Source organism: Cyprinodon variegatus, unplaced genomic scaffold, assembly GCF_000732505.1.
Source record: "Cyprinodon variegatus isolate N-32 unplaced genomic scaffold, C_variegatus-1.0 Scaffold594, whole genome shotgun sequence".
NCBI lineage: Eukaryota > Metazoa > Chordata > Actinopteri > Cyprinodontiformes > Cyprinodontidae > Cyprinodon > Cyprinodon variegatus.
The window spans coordinates 369,266-388,684 of NW_015151047.1; the positions used below are offsets into that span (position 1 = coordinate 369,266).

At 35.2% G+C, this 19,419-nt stretch overlaps 1 long non-coding RNA gene across 1 annotated transcript; it reads right to left on the reverse strand.

Moving 5' to 3' along the window:
- Nucleotides 1-15,880: 15,880 nt before the first annotated feature.
- On the reverse strand, nucleotides 15,881-19,215 carry LOC107096040. The gene is made up of 3 exons (XR_001481781.1): nucleotides 19,125-19,215; nucleotides 18,781-18,869; nucleotides 15,881-16,150 (listed from the first exon to the last, which is right to left on the reverse strand). It is a non-coding gene; the product is annotated as an uncharacterized LOC107096040 (long non-coding RNA).
- Nucleotides 19,216-19,419: the final 204 nt, after the last annotated feature.

Here is a 19,419-nt window from a genome sequence, read left to right on the forward strand (position 1 = left end):
CGTTAACGAAGATTGCATTCATGTTTGGGAAATTATTTCTTCATGATTTTGCACAAATGTTTTCATTTTTTTATCCTGCTAAAACACCAAGGTGTAACCCTTATTTAACTTTCTGGCAGGTACTACCAAAGTCACACTTTGGTGTTTATGTTAACAACCTCACAGAGTTATACAACAGAAGCAGGCTGATGGTATTATCTTAAACAACCATTTGGATTACAGATGTCACCTGATTATGTTTATGGAAAACTGGTGCCCTTAAGTTGCCACTACTTAGTGCAATTTATGATATGATAGAAAATTGTAAATAAAGTTTGCACTAGTTATGAGCATAACTAGTGTAATTTAGTATAATTCATTAATATTTTAACATTTGAGACTTTTTGATTAATTCTGTATATTTACAGCAATTTTTTTTATTGTTTTTACAAAATACATTGGCAAGAGATTTTAACAAGCAAATTCATATTTAGAATGAGGGCAATATTTAGAGTCAAACGGTTGAAGGCAGGAACCACTGTGAAGTTGTTGGAGCAAGGTCGAATCTAATGGGGTTTTTTTTTAACAAGGAAGTAAAACTCGTAAGAGAAAACATTCAATTATTTGTTTTGTTGATTTATTAGATTTAGATAGTTCAATAACTGATCAGCTAAAATCAGGTGTTACTTTCAAGTAAATGATTGATTATGTTTACAACATTTTCGTCAACACTGCCACCATTTGGCAGAGCTTAAAAGTTTTTTTGTGGAGTTTTTGTTAAGCCTCTCCACCCACTTTTAACACTGTGCTTGTTTGGCACAGTAATAAACAGCAGAATCATCTGGCTTTAAGTCGGGCAGTCTTAGATAAACCATACTATTGCTGTTATCTCTGCTGATTACTATTCGATCTTGAAAGCTGCTAGAATAGTCTGTTGTTCTCCCATGGCTGTAAACACGTCCCATCCATTGAAGGGCTTCTCCTGCAGGTTGTCTGATCCAGTGCATACTACAGCAATCAAATGAGAATCCTGATCCTCTGCAAGAGAGACTCAGAGTCTCCCCAGGCTTTTTCACCACTTGACTTGAGGGAATGGACTCCATAGTCTGACCTGTAAAGCCTAAATAGAAGAAAAAAAAATTTCATGTAAATGAAATTGTGAATCTTCAACAAAATAACAACTAACAACAACTAAAAACTTACAGGGAAGAAAAACAACTAGCAGTGCAAGTCTGAGGGCCATCCTGTTGAAGTAAGAGAACACTTCCTTACAAAATGGATGAGTGAGTGAGCAGAAAGAAATACTATGATCAGACTGAAGATTTGCATTATATCCTAGAGAGGGAGTGTCTATGGTCTGGGCACCCCCAGGTATTGAAGGTAGTAATGTGTTGGCAAAGGATAAAGGAACATGTCGCTATATTTACTTCCCATTTTCAAGAAGAACCATACAATTTTCAAACAAAATGTTTAATTGTATCACAGGGACATGTTTGGGATTTTTGATTGGAAAAAAAGAAATGTAACAAATAAAAATTAGCTTAAAAAGGATCATTCTTTATTAACTATTTTCTTTTCTCTGATTCATGTTAGCATTTTTCTAGAGAAATTATCAAGACTGATTTATATGTGATTTTAAGGTATTGAGGATGTGCTGATGTGATTCACTTTAGTAGCTTTGTTGAAAAATTATTTGGAAATATAAAAAGCCTCTTACCTAATCTTTTTACCTATTCAGTGCTTTTTCTTATTTATTGGGATTTTGTCAAACTTACTATTTTTATTAGATTTTTATGACTTGCTTTGTCATCAGATGGGTTTGAGTAAGATTATTTGGTTGATTTTAAAGTACTTTATGTTTTATTTGTTGCTTACTGACTACTTAATAACTAAAAATGTTTACATGTTTGTGCTTGCATCCATACTGGCAATTCTATTGTTGTATTTTATGTTAAACATAATTGTTTTTTCTTACAATAATTTCAAGACTTAGCTTTGCCTTAATATGATGCATTTCATTAATCTAATTTACGGGGCAACATTTCACGTTTACCCACCATATTTGCTTTTTTGATTGTTAACAGGTCTTTGCATTAGAAGTGTCATGACAGCTCCTCCTCTGTTGACTTCTTGGTTTCAGAGAGGATGTTGTCCAGCAGCTTTTCAGTTTTTTTTTTTTTTATTATCAATGTGAGTCTCTGGCACAATAGTACAGAGCAGTATCTACTGTGCAGGCATTATTTTCTGCCATTCAGAGTCGCTCTGTTCCAGGTTCACTCTAAGCCCAGACTGAACTTGGTCTTTACAGTATCCTTCTTAAAGGATTCATATCCAACATGAGCTCCTCAAAACGATTCCAGACCTTTTCTCGCATCTGCCTGATCCAATGAGAGCGATGGGTACCCACGGAATAAGAGACATGACAGATGATGGCTAGCTGTTGACCTGCTTCCTAAGCCATAGAGAAGCTGGCTGTGCCACTTTGCCACACTTCATATCTTTAAAAAAAAAAGGAAAAAAATATTGCTTTTTTCTAAAAAAAAAATGTTTTCTGCAGAACAATATGAGCTGGCTAAACAAACCTAGAGGCTCACACCCCACCGCCAACAGTACCTGTACCAGAATTAGACCCAGACATAAGATACAAACGTAACGCCCCTGTCACATCTTGATGATTTAGCGAGCATATGGCTGATGTTTTTTTATACTTAAAATGTCTAGGAAGAGAGCAATCTTTTAAGGTTTTCTATCATTAAGTTAAATAAGTTACATGAGCTCAAGCAGACAGTGAAAATGCTTGTGCAACTTGGGCAATGATGAGCTAAATGAAAGGTGTTATTGATTTTTATTCAAAAATAATAGTTTTTCCACAATTTTTTATTTCAGTGTGGTTGGAAATTACAGTATGTGTTCAACTAAGCTTTAGGTTAAAACAACCAATTTAATTTTGCAGTGTTTTTACCCAATCTGTATTTGCAAAAGGGCAAACCAATACAGGCAGATACTCCATTCAGGGTTTTCCAGGGGCATTATCTAGAGGGGTCCGGGTCCATACACAGAGAGGCAGATTTCCTGCAGCAGTACAGGCAGGGTGATTCAAGAGGGAAGGTCCAGCTCTGGTCCAGCTCTGATAATAGGCAGGCTCAGAGATTTCATGCAGGTTAGGGTGAATCCGGTACTCACAGGCAGGCAGGGTCAGGTAAACGGCAAGGCTACACTAGGTCAGGCTGGTAGGCAGGTTCCGGCACTGGCAGTTGATCTGCACGGAGGTTATTTGGAGGTGAAATCAGGTGGAACCAGTAAGAGCTAATTGCAGTGAGGGAAGAGTAGAACAAGTGTGCTGCATTGTGGATCAGACCAGCACCAGCGCAGAGACTGTCACATAGACAGGAGGGGTGAATACATACAGCAAATGTTCCAAGTTCAGAACCCTTTGACCCTTGGATCAAGGAAGTACATGCTCTGTATATTGGGGAACCCCCTCTGTTAATATACCAATATTTGTTTCAAATTTTTTAGACAACTATGAAAAAAAGCATCTTTTCATTTAGATTTTTAATAAGACTGGGAATATGTGTAAAACAAAATTCTATTCATTATACTAGTCTTTTATCAACTTTAAAGAAATGTTCTTGGTTTTTGTACAGCTGTCAACGCAACTTGAGTCACAGTGGCTCTCTAGCACAGTAATAAACGGCAGAATCCTCAACCCTTAGACTGTTCATCTGCAGAATCAGCTGGTTTCTGCTGTCATCTCTAGAGATGGTAAAGCGACCTTGAACTGACTGTGAGTAGAATCTTCTTGTCCCACTGCCACTATCATGCCATGCAATCCACTCCAGTCCTTTTCCTGGAGCCTGTCGGATCCAGGAGAAGAAGATGCTGCTTACTGTCAAACCAGAACCCGTACATGTCAGTCTATGGGATTCTCCAGGTTTTTTAATCACTGACTCAGACTCTATAAGTGTCTGAGCAAAAACACCTGTTGAAAAAGAAAACATGGAAAATATATATTTTATGTTTTTTCTTTGTTAGATCAAAATCAGGCATTGTGAACTTATTTCTTACCATTCCAACAGAGAAGAGAAAGCAGCAGTATTGTCATAAAGGCCATCCTTACTGTGAGTCTACTGTTTTCTGTTATCCTCTGCACTCAAATAAGTAGAGGTCCACGCCAACATTTGCATTGACTCCCCCTTACAAAAGGAGAGAAGACCTATGAATACAGGTTAAATGACACTGTTACTGTTGGTAACAGTGTCATTTGTTCCTGTTGGTTTTTCAACAGCCTTTGAGTTCTGTAAAAAAAAATTACTGATTTATATTTTTTTCTGAATTGAAGTTAAGAAAAAGTTATTCTTGGGGTTGCAGTAGTTATTTGAACCTGCATTTTATTCTTTTCTTTTAAATAATAATAAACATTACAACAAGATTAGCCTATTAATGACCAGTGTAGACAACAGGAAACCAAAACCCACAGCAGCAGATGGCTTCTCTGAGATACACACTTCTTGTTTTTTTAGAATTACATGTATTTCATACTTTCCTTGTTTAATATTACTGCATCTTCCTGCCACCTGCGGGTCACTGGAATTCAGTTATGCTATTTAAAATATAACTATTTCCCTATGTTTAAAACAAGGTTTGCCCTACTTAAGTAATTTATGTACATGATTACCAAGAAGCAGAGCCATAGTTTAACATACTTGTCTGCAGTTTCTCTACTGTTACCCACCCTTTACTGATGCAGACAGTGTTTTGTAAATGACCAAAATCATGTACGGTAAATTAGAATAAAATCTGAAAGAGTAGACAATTATAATTTTAAAAATAACTCGAACTCAGAGAGATATTAAAACTGTTAAATGTGGTTTAGTTATATCTCCCTTCAAAATGTTTATTAGTAAATTATTTTACTGTATCCCTGATAATCAAATTGATATTGTTGTCTTGCAATAAACTTGCTGCAACAAGAGGATTATGTTAACATAAATGAGGCAACTCCCTCCAGATATTTAAATTCGCATATGCCCAGAAATTCTGAGGGCGAAGAGGAGGAGTAGAAAAAATATTTTAGTCCGATTTATTGATTAGTCCAAAGCCAGTTAATAGTTACAATTATTCTGGCATTTCACTCTTAGTTTTCCCCATCCCAATTGTAAATGAGGAAAAGCAGCTGTGTGTAACTTTGTATTGTCGACTCTCAATTTTTGGATCAGTTTAAGAATTTTTGAATTGGTGTTAAACTCTGACAAAGTAATTATAGAGGAGGATTTTAACATTCATGCTGACATTAGAGGTGATAGCTTTAAATGCATCCATATTAGACTAGTTTGGCTTTGTTCAGAATGTGCACACATAATGTCCCACACATTCTCATCTACATATTTTGGAATTTTTTTTTAAATATGGCATTGACCGAAAATGACTAATACTATTTCGTCTGATCCAGCTGGCGAGTAATGTCTGCAAACCCCATAAAGGTTGGAGCTAAAATCTGTAAAGTATACAAGAGGAAAAGGTGATGTTTGGATTGAATCAATACCATTGATTCTCCCCTATTTCAGAAAGCAGCAGCCACCACTGATGTATACTTATCATAGTAGCTAAAATATCCCGATTACTTCTATTTGACTTATATCTTTTTCACCTTGAAATGTAACTGCATATATTATACAGTGAAAGGCTCTGATATATGATTTTTCAGGACAGAATACTTTACAGTATAAAACAGAAAAATAGCTTAATATCTCTCCATCCTGCTTGTTCATTGTAAAAGACAACTTTATTTAATAGGAATGGAAATGGACAGCTCATTCAGCCTACTTTTACTTCTACAGGTTTATCACTGTCACAGCTTAATGGTAATACACAGAGTGAACATTTATTCTGCTGTACTGATTATTTGTTTTGTTTTTGTTCAGCTCTGTGTGGGGTTTCTATCACTGTGCCTTCTCACACAGTAATAAACAGCTGTGTCCTCTGCCTGCAGATTCTGTCCTGTTATTGTCACTGTTCCTGCAGACATGTCTCTACTGAAGCTGAACTTGTTCTTCAGAGCATTATTTTGGTATAAGCTACCACCACTTCCTCCCCATTGATCAAATATCCATTCCAAAGTTTTATCTTCCCGCTGTCTGATCCAACCGGTTGCATAACTATCATAAAGAGTGTAACCAGAGAGCCGACAGGTGATGCTCAAAGACTGCCCAGGCAGCACAGCTTTTGATTCTGGCTGAACAAGATCAATACAGACTATACCTGTAAAAATGAAAAAATAAAAGATTACAGTATAATTATCATTATTAATCAGCTAATTAATGAATGGCTATTGTGATTATTAGATTGAATCAAAGGAAAATCTCTCACATGATCCAGCAGCCAGCAGAAGTGTTAGAGCTAAAAGAAACATGATTAATGTTGAAGCTGATCTGATGGAATCAGACAAGAAGCTGACATGTCACCTCCTCATAGGTCATATTTCATATCCACACTGTTGAATAATTAAGTGTATTCAAATCCTGTTTGCATGGTAAAATTTTGCTTTCACAGGTTTTCTCTTCAAAGTACGTTTTGCAATAATCTTTAGTTAAACTGAATAGTACAAACAAATAATAAAAGCCATTTTGATCAATTACATAATCCTTAAAATCAATAGATATGCCAAAGAGCTTTGTCAAAGAGCAGTCCTTACTTATTTTGTTTAATGAAATAAAGGAGAGCATGATTAGCATATAGCAAAATATAGCAAATAGATGTTTAGAAATACACATATGTCATATGCTGACGTCATTAGAAGATTGCTGCACGTCGATACAAGGATGTATTATAGATTCCCAATGCTGATTAATCGTTTACACAACATTTCACCTGACAGATGGATTCCAGAGTTCCAGCTGTCAGGTTTGGTTTATAATAGCATAGCACAGTGGCAGCTGCTGGTTTCTGAAACAGGGAAAGCTTAAGGGTGTTAATTAACTCCAAACATTATGTATTGCATTAACAGAGCTTGAAACCAAGGCTACTTATTCCTTAAGCTTTAAGGTTTTTGCTGAGAAAACATTTTCAGGCCCCAACGAGTTTTATGTTCAGGTCTGTTTAAAAAAAAAAAAAAGTTTATGTTCAGCTCCACTGATAGTTTGTGTCGCAGTGTGTCCCTCGCTGGCACAGTAATACACAGCTGTGTCTTCAGGCTGCATATTCTGTCCAGTTAAAGTCACTTGTTTACTTGATGGCTCCATGTCAATCCTAAACTTGTTCTTCACTGACTCTTTGTAATGTGTGGCATGTCCTATGTGAGCACTACACAACCAAACCAGCTCTTTACCCACTGGCTGTCTGATCCAGTGTGTTCGGGAAATGGTGAGAGGATAGGACACCTGACACGTGATGGTCAGGCTTTCACCTGGCTGCACAGTCAAGGAGACTGGCTGTGTTAGCTGTTTAGCCCTCACATCTGTTGAAAGAGTTAAAAAAAAGTTAAAAACTTTAAGGTAAAATATATATCCACTTGCATTATGAATCCCAGTGAGACTCACACCCAGCCACTAAAAAAAGCAGGAAGGTAAGACGGCACATCCTGGATGGTAAAACCAAAATAAGCCCCAGTGACTTTCTCAGCCACATTTTAATAATGAGCGACGGAGAAATACACTCAGTTTACATTCAATGACGTAAACACGGTTTTCTGACTTGATGTGGAGGTTTTTCTATATGAAAAAATGCAACATTTTTTTTTTCTTTTTAAAACAATAAACAAAAAAACAAACAAAAAAATATATATATTTTCTCTCTCTCTCTCGTTATATTCTGATATATATTCTTAAACATTTGTTAATTTGAATACTTAGAAGAGTATTTAAATATGTATATATGTATATATATATATATATATACACATATTCTATAAAATTATATTCTGATATATATTCTAAAACGTTTGTTAATTTGAATAATTAGAAGAACATTTATTTCAACGCAAACAATCATTTTGGTAAATGGTAATGTAAATTTTGTAACTCTTTTAAAACAATTTATTGCATATAAAATACAACATTTAAAATTCAGTGAAAGTAAGAATTTGACAAACTAAAACTAAGAAAAGAACTTCCAGAAATCTCTTTCTGACTTCTGGTTCCAACATTCTGGATTTTTGAGCACAATGATAAACAGCAAAAAAGCTTGTTTTTTCAGCCTGTTTAACTGCAGAAGAGGCTTTTTTAGTGTAATCTTCAGAGGTCAATAATCACCTTGAACTGACTGAATGTAATACATACTTGTAACTTGTAACATAAACAAAATTAACAGTCTCCATGAAGTAGTGCTAGTTTTTGCAAAACAAGTGTGTTTTGTTCTATATAGAAGGGGGGGGAGTGTTGCTTAATCAACCCCACCCATTCCCTCCTCGATCAAGGACCCTGTTGTCATGATCTGGCCTGTTTGCTCTCCCTTAATTAGTAATTCCTCTCACCTGCCCTCTTCCTTCCCTGCCTCAATTATAATTTATTCCCCTCACCTATTTCCTCTGGTTTATATTCAGTTCAACCTGAGCATTCAGTGCCAGATCATTGCTTGTCTTTCTGTCAGTCTTTCTGTTCAGTTTTATTTTATGGTTCATGTCCTGGATCCTAGCTGCCAGTGGAAAGAGGGTTTTTGTGTTTGTCTCGTCTCCTGATTGTCCACTGTTCCTCCCCTGTGGAGTCCTCTGGGTTTTTGGCTCATTATGGGGGGAAGTTCAGTTTTTATCTAAGTAAGCCTGGCTCCAGGGTGGAGACCAGTTTAAAGTCCAGCTTCAAGTTCCGGTTCCTATGTCCTGTCTCGGCTACCCTCTTCCGCTGAGCCTGCCTGTCTGCACCTGACCCTGTCTGCTCCTGTGCGTGACCACCTGGTCATGCTTCTGGTCCCAGTCAGACTCTGAACCCTCCTGGAAGCCTGTTGATGCCTGGAAGTCTGGATCATGTCACCTGTCTCTGTTCCTGTCTGATCTGGATCCTGCCTGTTCCTGTCTGTTCCTGTCTGTTCTGGATCCCTCACCAGGATCGGCTTCCAGCCTCACCTCTGGGACTGCAGCACTGGGGACACTCGTGGTCTGGACTGTTAAACCAGGTAAGTGACCAACACAGTTAATCTTCTATCAGTTGATCGTCGTCACTTACCTGTGTTTCTCNGAGACCAGTTTAAAGTCCAGCTTCAAGTTCCGGTTCCTATGTCCTGTCTCGGCTACCCTCTTCCACTGAGCCTGCCTGTCTGCACCTGATCCTGTCTGCTCCTGTGCGTGACCACCTGGTCATGCTTCTGGTCCCAGTCAGACTCTGAACCCTCCTGGAAGCCTGTGGATGCCTGGAAGTCTGGATCATGTCACCTGTCTCTGTTCCTGTCTGATCTGGATCCTGCCTGTTCCTGTCTGTTCTGGATCCCTCACCAGGATCGGCTTCCAGCCTCACCTCTGGGACTGCAGCACTGAGGACACTCGTGGTCTGGACTGTAAAACCAGGTAAGTGACCAACACAGTTAATCTTCTATCAGTTGATCGTCGTCACTTACCTGTGTTTCTCCTCCAGACTGTCTGAGATTGGGCGGTGCCCCGCCCCCCGCCTGCAGTGTCCGCGAGCCACAGCTCCGCTTTTGTTTTGTTTTTATTTTAATAAATCTTTTGAACTTTCCTACTGACTGTCTCTCCTGAATACTGGGTCCCATCTGTCCTCGTTTCATGACACCTGTCTGATCAAGTATATTAACTATTTAAGAATTGTGAATCCAAAACCTGTACAGATAAACCTTTCTGAGTATTTAGGCTTTGGAAGTTTCTGTAAAAATTTGACTATCAACACCTGCAATGAAGAGGGACATTTTAACAAATATATCCAAAATGTTCCCTAAACAAAGGAAATATATTTAAGAATGTAAAGCTGTAAAAAAAAAAAAAAAAAAAAAAAAAAAAGAAAAAAAAAGTGGATTTGCTGACCTCAGTGAGTCTTTAATAGTGCACAGCATGTTTTTGTTATGTATTCTAAACTATAAATAAAATACTCAGATATGGGGCAAAATCTCGCTCTTACTTAATAACTCATACTAAATGTTTATAAAGCTCTTTCAAGCAAAAAACATTATTTAGCACTTTTTTCATAAACCCAATTAATAGGAGGAAAAATGTAGTTTTCCAGCTGCTGGTGTGATCTATGCTTGGACACCAACAGTGTCTTTAAGACAAGCTGATACAGAAGATTGTTCTTACTTAGGGCTTTTAACAACAACAACATGTTTAAAAAAACTGAGTTACCATAACATTCATTTTCCATTTGAGATCTAAAAATATGTTTGATTTAAATTGAATTGTTTCAAAAAAATACAAATGTTGCTTTTATTACCTCTAGATTCTTGCCGTGATCTAATGATTTCTATTTGAAAAGTCATGCAATCTTAATCAAAAGGATAAGAATAGGATATGTATGACACATTTTTAGACATTTCATTACATAGTCCATAGCCATTTAGTTTTGTTTTTAACTGGTTTGTCAAATTTTTACCTTTCTTAATGTGAGAATGTATTTACTTTAACAAAACAAAGTCCAATGAAACTTTAGCTCTTCTGTTTACCATATCAATTTCTTTTGTTTGTGGAGAATTCAGTGCAATCCAACTTCAGTTACTGGGTCTGTTGAGCGCAGTGGTAAACACCATTTCGCCACTGGAGATAGTGAAGGGACCTTACATTGTCTAGCAGTGTTTCAAATCCAGTAGCTGCAATGGAAAAACCAATCCTGTCCTTTCTCAGAAGCCTACCTGACCCACAATATGATGTAGACCCTGGACAAGAATCCAAAGGCTGAGTATGTCAGTGTGTGGGAACCTGTAAATCCTTTTATGTCCAGGTTTAGATTATTTCAAAGTCTTACTAGCGGTCTCTCTCTAGACAATTTTAAAGTGAAAAAATGCCTCCTGATTGCATTCTGTTTTCCAAAATCCATATCAAATCAAACCTTTACCAGCAAAGTCGGTACGCATCAATCCTCTCCTACACATTTAAATTAATTCTACTTTTATCATCTGTCTTTTTTGTTGACAGAATAGCTTTGAAAGAACATTTTAAAGATATAAAAATGCTTTACCAGGAAAGACAATGCTTAATTTGACTAATAAGAAGTGGTATCATTCAAAAAATGAAATGAGTGAAACTAATAACGGACAATCAGAAACAATTTGCCTCAGTTTAATTTATCATGAGCATAGAATAAAAGGCCTAATGTTATGTAACATTAAAGACACAATAACCACAAACAATGTTTCCTTTTTTCCCCTCTAAATTTAGTTTTCACATTTAGGTTATACTTAAACCTTAAGTAGTTTGATCTCATTCCTGACCTAACAAAACACAGAGGAGAATTAGCTTTATCATTCTGCCCTCTAGAGGTTATAAATGGGCTTACACATAAAGAAGGGAGCTGTCTGATATAACCAAGGTTCAGTCTTTGCTTACATGTCAAGGTGGTCTTAAAAAGGCTTAAGCCGTCCTCTCCCTGTCAAAAGTTAAATATACAAAATGAAGTGATTTTTTTGGACTGGACAATAAAAATATGATGGACACCTAACCAATATAAATGGGAAATAGGTTTCACAGAAAGATCCTGTCTGTGTAAGTTCTCAGTCATTCCAGACATTGCAAACACAAAACATGTTCAAATTGCTTTGCTAACACTGTTTTTAGTGGGTACCTACTGACCCTAAATGAGGCCTTTGTCAGACGGTGTAGGGGATAATCTAAGGATCTCCTCAACCGGACTGACACATTCTCTGTAGCGGAAGAAGAATCAGAGTGTTCAGGGCTGCTTTCGTTTAACAACAAAGCTGAAGTCACCTAGATGGTCGAAGAACTCCGTGGTGGTAAGGCTGAGGGGTGGATGAGATCTGCCTTGAGGACAATCCAACTTATTGTCGACCCTCGGCCTCAAGAGGAGGAGTGTGTTTTTTTTTGTCCCCGCCACTAAACGACTAACCTGCTCTACACCCTTGGCAGGGTACTCAAGGGTTCAATTGGAGTTTGCTCAACTGAACTAAATGTATTTTGTGGACTTGACGAAAGCATTTGTCCCTTGTGGTGCCTTGTGGGGCCACCCCAGGAGTATGTAGTAGTGGGGCCCTTTACTATGGACCATCCAGTCGATATATAATAAATAAATACATTATATTCTGACCAGAATTAAATCTATCTTTAATCTTTTTATCTCATCTTTTTATAATACTAAAATTATTTTATGTATTTTATTAAAAGACCCATTGAGAGAGAAAAAAATGCAACATAAACAGTGTTGATAGGAAATAAAGGAAGTAGTTTTTGTATGACTCCCCTATTTATATCATGCAGTGTGTCTCTCTAGCACAGTAATACACTGCTGTGTCCTCAGTCTTCAGATTGTTCATCTGCAGATAGACTTTACTGCTAGAGTCATCTCTTGAGATGGTGAATCTGCCTTGAACAGACTGGGAGTAAAAGAAATGAGAACTTCCAGTGTGCACAAAAGCAATCCATTCCAGGCCTTTTCCAGGAGCCTGTCTGACCCAGTTCATGGGATAGCTGCTGAATGTAAATCCAGAGCCTGTACAGGTCAGTCTGTGGGATTCTCCAGGTTTTTTAACTACTGGTTCAGACTCAGTCAGAGTCTGACCAGAAACACCTGCAAAAAGCAAAAATGTGAGGAATGAATGAGATATAAGAAAAGTTTAGTAAAGATACATTAATATATTCACCTGCCCAGCAGATGGTGATCAGCAGTAGTCCTGTCCTACAGCACAACATGTTTATTGTGTCTTTGCTGTTTTCTTCTGCCAATAAATAGAGCAGGAAGAGACATGTGTTACATGAACTCCTCCTCAAAATAAAACCACAGCTGCTTCTGATTTAGATATGTTTGAATATTCAGAAGTAATAATTTGGCAAGATTTAATTAGTGACAGATTTTATATTATAAAACTATATGATATTTTAAGATGTGTTTTATGTTTTTTTAATATTTTGGAACCCAAAGGAATTTTTAATCATTTCAGGGAAACAAAGAAAAAAACATCATATTTGTTCACAGTCACTGCGATTTCTTCCGATATGCATCAAAGAAGAGACATGTCATAAGGAGGCTGTCTAAAGGTGGAATTTATACTTCAATTGTGGACTATTTTGTCAGAAACCTCACTTTTATATGATTACATTTTATTCAAATTTATTACATTAAATTAAGGCTCACAGTCATATCCTTTATAATGATTTCATTCTGCAAAGCAGATCAATTCTAATATTACGCTAGGCAACGAAAGATTGGATAAAATGAATGCAAATTTTATTGTGTAAATCCTGATGATTAGTTTATGTAAACAGTAATTTAGAGAAGTATTACCCCAATTAGGTTGGTTGTGTTTGAACCGTTCAGATAACATTTTATAGAACTTAACTTTTTTTTGGCATTGCTTCAATGGTCTCGTGGTGCTCTTGTGGTGCCCTGTTGTCAAAAGTCTTGAATCAGTGAGGAGTTTTTGCAACGTGTGTCTATTTTCTCTGGTATGGGCCTAAAGCACAGTAACAAACAAAATGATCCTGATTTGCAAGCTATTTATTGGGAGATAAACCGGTTTGTTTATTTTTTCTTTGTCTCCTAACAGTCTGTAGGATTGTCAAGATAGGCTGGTTTATAATCAATCAGTGTCTGATAAAAATAAATGGGAAATGTCTCTTGTGAAAAAGAGTACTTTTGACATGATACCATGGTAATATTAGAGTCGTGTTTCTAACACATCTCTTTTTGTCCTGCTATTTAATTAAACATGACCATACACGAGGCACGGTCATGTTTGTAGTGCTTTAAGAAAAAGCCCAATTAAAATATTATAATTAGTATTATCATTATTATTTTTTCGACGTATATATTTTTCTCTATTTCGATGTCTTTGAATCTCATCTTTATTTTAAGGCCACTCTCAACCTGCCTTTAGAACTTTGCAGAAGGCCATTAACACTGAGCCTGGTTCTGTTTGAGGATTCTCCCTGTTGTCAGGTAGAAATCCTCTCCTTTGTAGCTCTATGCATGCATGGTGTGAAGAATTGCTTCAAAGTCAGTGACACAATGCAAGTGACTCTCCAAACTCCACAAAATCAATGACTGGATGTAATACATCATGTTTCCTTAGACAGAAAGCTTTTAACAAACATGTCTGTATTATTTTATTTATAATACTTAGAAACACACAGTAATTTAACATACAGTTCAATAGCTTGAAAAAGTTTGTGTGAAAGGAAGAAAGGGCTGGCTGAGGTTAACCAAAACCTTCTCTGCTGATGTGAAACTTTGCTGCTTTTTGGTTTCAGTCAGATTTACATCTCCAACCTTAACTTCCTGTAGAAACATGGTTTCAACTGATGAAACCGTTGTGCTAAAGAAATTAGATGTGACTTTTCATCTGCAATATCCCTTCATCATCTCTTTCAAATGCTAAAACAAAATCCTTTACATTAGCAAAGTAAATAATACAATAATGGCTGCAGGACATTATTTTAGTTTTAAAAAACATATTGTTAAGGCATATTAAAAAGTGCATAAAAGCATTAAAATTATCAGACAAAAGAAAACAATCTTTATAAATACAGAAACTTAGCTAAAGGCCCATTTTAGTTGTCTTTCAAAAACTGTCCAACCGTAAAAGGTAAAAGATAAAATGGAGTGGAACTCAATGGGAAGAGTGCACACCATACTACTGCTCTGAAAAGGTAAAACTCGAAGCTATTTTAATATTTAAAATAAATGAAAAATGTAAATAAAAAAAAGCTCAAAATGCTTGCGGAAGACACCAAATAAATATATATATATATATATATATATATATATATATATATATATATATATATATATATATATATATATATATTTAAAGGAGTAAAGAGGCTTTGAGGACTTTTCAAAACTATTGTATACACTATTTCCATAAACAAATCTCAAAAAGGTATATCCGTAAAATAAAAATCTTCGGAATGGTTGTCTATGACTATTAAACTACATGGATATAAATTTAAATATTTAAAATGAGTTTATCTTGCAAAGGTGTCTTGATTATTATTTATTTTATTAAATTTTATTACGTGAATTGAGACACAAACATGTTTAATATGAAATTAAAACTTACTGAATTCAAAGATTGAACCATATATTTTTTCAGAGACAAATTGCATAATATACATAAACCAAAGAAAATGTATTTCTGTACAGAGGTGAAAAAATTCATTACATGAATTGGCCTTTATTTATCTTTGTATTGGTTGGTTTGCCTGCAAGATTTTTAAATCTTATCAAAATATAAACAAATCTTGGAAGAAGAATCTCAGATTTGAAATCTGTCTCTTTTTGATCCTCAGAAGAGCAGACCTCTGATGGTGAGGACGGTGCTGAAGGCCAGAGCTTTGGTGAAAACCACCCGGACTCCGTTCATCAGCAGCAGGTAGAAGTTCAGCTTGGCTTTTTCTGGAGGGCAAATAAACAGAGCTCAGACTAAACATTAAGACCTGAATACAAGGATCAGTGATGAAAACAGACTGAGATAGAAAGTGTTCAGTTTTACCTGGATAAATGCTTCTACATGCATAATCTGTTAGGACACAGAAAGAACATCAGTCACATAATAATTGCTCAAACTCTGATGGACATTTTTTATATGTCTGTGGAAACGTGTGATGAAAACAAGAGCTTTATACCCTAATTATTACTGTATATATTTTAGGGCTTTTTCTGAATAGCAGAAAAAAAAAATATGTTCAAAAAATTATTTTATCATAGAAAGATGTTTAAGCAGGTGGCAGTTTCATCTCTATGAAATCAAAAGTTTAATCAGAACTATAGACAGAACTTTAATAGTTTGTTTCCAGCTTCGTTGTTGCTGAACTTTCCGTTCATGTCACAGGAGTGGATGGTTTCATTGCTGTAGGCAACAAACACGTAGGTGTTGTTTGACAGAACAGCTTTATCTGTGCTGACGTTGACCTGACCACCTTTCACATTCAGATTTACGTCGTCCCCCTTCGGACGGAAATCTGTGACCAGACAGACATCTGGACCAAGTTCATCTGCTGTCTTCGGGGGGTAGCGAGAATCCTTCAGGGGACTCAAAATAGACAAAATCGGAGGGACATTAGGGCCGCCTGTGACGACAAGAAGACAACAACATTTAATTTGGAAAAAGAGATGTTCAGTTAAACAGGAAATGAGTTGCCAAATAAAATTAATATTTTCTGTCCATAAGACATTCCAGCATTTGTGTTAATTATTGACTAAATAATTTTGAAATAGTAAAAAAAAATGTTTATGACAGTATACTGTATACAGGTTGTACGGATAAAGGTTGACTTTACTGAGGATGTTTGTTTTACACAGTCTCATCTTTCCAAAAAAAAAAAAATAAACTTGATCTCACTTCATAAATTGAGAGGTATGCAAAATGCAGAAGATTCAAGACCAAGCCATTTTACTGTGGTTAAACATGTTAAATCTAATAATTTTTTTCTTTATTGTCCTATAAAAAATGCACCCTCAGGTTTATGATAGAGCTAATCACTTCATAAAATAATATTTTTACTGCAATAAATTCCAATGCGACGCATTATATATACTTTAACTATTAGCTATGTAACTCTGTCTCTGCTGGACTTTTTATAAATCTATATACCTCTGAGTTTAATATTCATACACTTCCTCTAAGTTTTGAATATTACAAACATTTTCATAAACTGAAAAGTATTCAAAAGCCAAATGGTTTAGCATGAATTGGCATTAAATTAAATTGTCAAAATAAAATGTGTTTTATTCAGTTTTTTTTTAAAAGTTGTACCTGATTTTGGGAAATATATACTATTTTTTATGTTACTCATTAAGTAAAGCTTCTACTCTAAGAAGTTATAAAATCTTCACACTTCAGCTGTGCTATCAGATTTATACTATACATTGTTTCTCAAAAGTAAAGCAAATACGGACATTTCACTTTCTTCTACACCCTTAGTTTCAGCAGCTGGATCACAACTTCCACTAATTTCTGTTCTTCCTTCTGTTACAGTCTCAAACAAAAAAACTTATTTACACCTTATTGTTTTCCATAACATTATTTTTCTGTAAGGCTTCAGTCAGAAAAAGAAAACATCAGTTTTCAGTTTTCTAAGCCCACTTCATTGTTGCAAATATGAGCTGAAAAAAAATCTAGCATCTGCTGGATTTATTTAATCATTTTACTTTAACATTGTTGTTTCTTGTCTCAACCAGAACATGATAATATAGTTTAGATGCTATGATTACAAAAAAAAAAAAAAACTAAGTGCATGTATTCCATCTATGTTAGCGTATCTTGTTTATTGTTTCATCTACTTGGAAAATTCACAATATAAGAAAAATGTGTATGAAAATGTTCAATTTAACTTACATTTAATTTAACTATTAAAACTGAATTAAAGTTTTATTTTACTGGTGACAGGAGGTACCCTAATATTAAAAATTTTGCACAGAATTTGCTGCTGGTTCACCTGGGACCTATGCTTGATGCACACAGGCATATTCTCCTCACCCATCTGCAGTATGCTAAATTTTAGATCTGAATGTGTACATTTTAAAAAAGTCAGTGGAACAGAATATTTCAGGACAAATACATTTCACACAACATAGCAGCCAAAATTCAAGGTCCATATTCAAACTCCAGCAAATAGATAGAGCTCACAGAGTGGGGAGACAACTTTACTAATTCCTTAGATTGCAGCTCCATAACTTTTTAGGTTACCTTTTACATAAAACTTCACCCAAGAGCTTAAATTGATCAACTAGTTTTGGAGGGAAATGATTGAGTTGTGTTGTGGTGAAATAATACAAAACAATCTAAATTACTACTAAAGCAAAGGTTGGTGTGCAACCAATGTCCACTATTAAATTTAGAAGCTCAAACACTTTTTTTTGTGGAGTGAAACAAGGATAGGAAGTTAAGCTTTAAGCTAGAACCTTTCAGAATAGGAGGTTTAAATATAAATAAGGATCATGCATAATGTTGTTTCAGGAAGGCTTAACACCTAAACTTTATGGACTTGATTCAGTTTTTATGTTTTTTCTCAACAACAAAGAAAACGTTCATTTGCTAATAAATATTGTCAAAAAGAGCATTGATTGCAGTTAACTTCTTTTCAAAGAACGGCAATGAAACAACGAAGGCAGCTGCACCAATTTTTTCCCTTAAAAAATTCCTTCGATTATCACTGATATTTTAGAATAAAATATTAAGACATCTCTATTTCTTTTTCTAAATAAATACAAAATATGAAATACCCACTATATCATTAGTGATTCAAAGCGGCATGAGCTCATTTAGTTATTCAGTATTGATATATATTTTCCATCTACTTCCCATTATTTATTAGCTCAATTTCAACTTACTTTTTCACACTGTTATGCTTTAAAAAACTTTTGACAGATATTGTTTTGTTTTGATCAGACAAAACAATATTCATATACATTTAGTACAGATTCCAGCTGTCAACAAGTTTTCATTATTCGCTGCACTGTGATCTGGTCCAAACTAAGCAATAAATACAGTCAGAGAGGAAAACTAAAATAAAATGAAATTTATTATATTGCATGATGCCGCATTTTATGAGTTTTTTTTATTTTAACAGTTAGTTTTAGCATTATACTATAAACATAACTAACTATAGAATCAACTATAAATCCAATTTTTGCATAAAAATATTTTAAAGGAAAAGCAGGAGAAGCAGCATTTAAATAATATATTTTATTTTCTTACCTGGAACAACAGTAACCTTAGTTCCATCTCCCCAGTAGTCAAAAGCACCATCACAGTGTTACATCTCTAATGACTTCATTAACAAAAACCTGAAAACACCAAAGCAGCAGCAAGAAAAATCTAATCATTTGTGTAACAAACAAACATAGATCAAATATCTTGAATTTATCTAGAATAAGTCTTAGTGAGCCTGGTATAGTTTTGAAATAGTTTTAATATAAAGTTGTTGATTCTAAATCAGATTTTTAAATGAAGGTTCACTCACAATCATTTTCTCAGTATAACTAATTTAATCATCTTATTGTGTAACTTCTCAAATCAGTATAGATGCATATAACACTTACCTGATGTTCTTCAAATAAACATGGTTTTCTATCAGTTTTTCTCTGCATACTGAAGGATTATTTTCTCAGGTTTCTATTCTGAGGTTTTTGTATTGGTGTATATCTGTGTGCCACCCCAGTATATCACAGTAAAAAACCTTAGTACTAAAACCTACTCCACCCTCAGATGGGAAGGTGAAAGCAAAAATAAAAGAAACACAACAGTTAATGAAGTTGATTTACTTATTCCGATATGTTTATCATTTTAGCATTAAATATATATATAAAAAACAAGATTTACTATATTGGTTTTTCA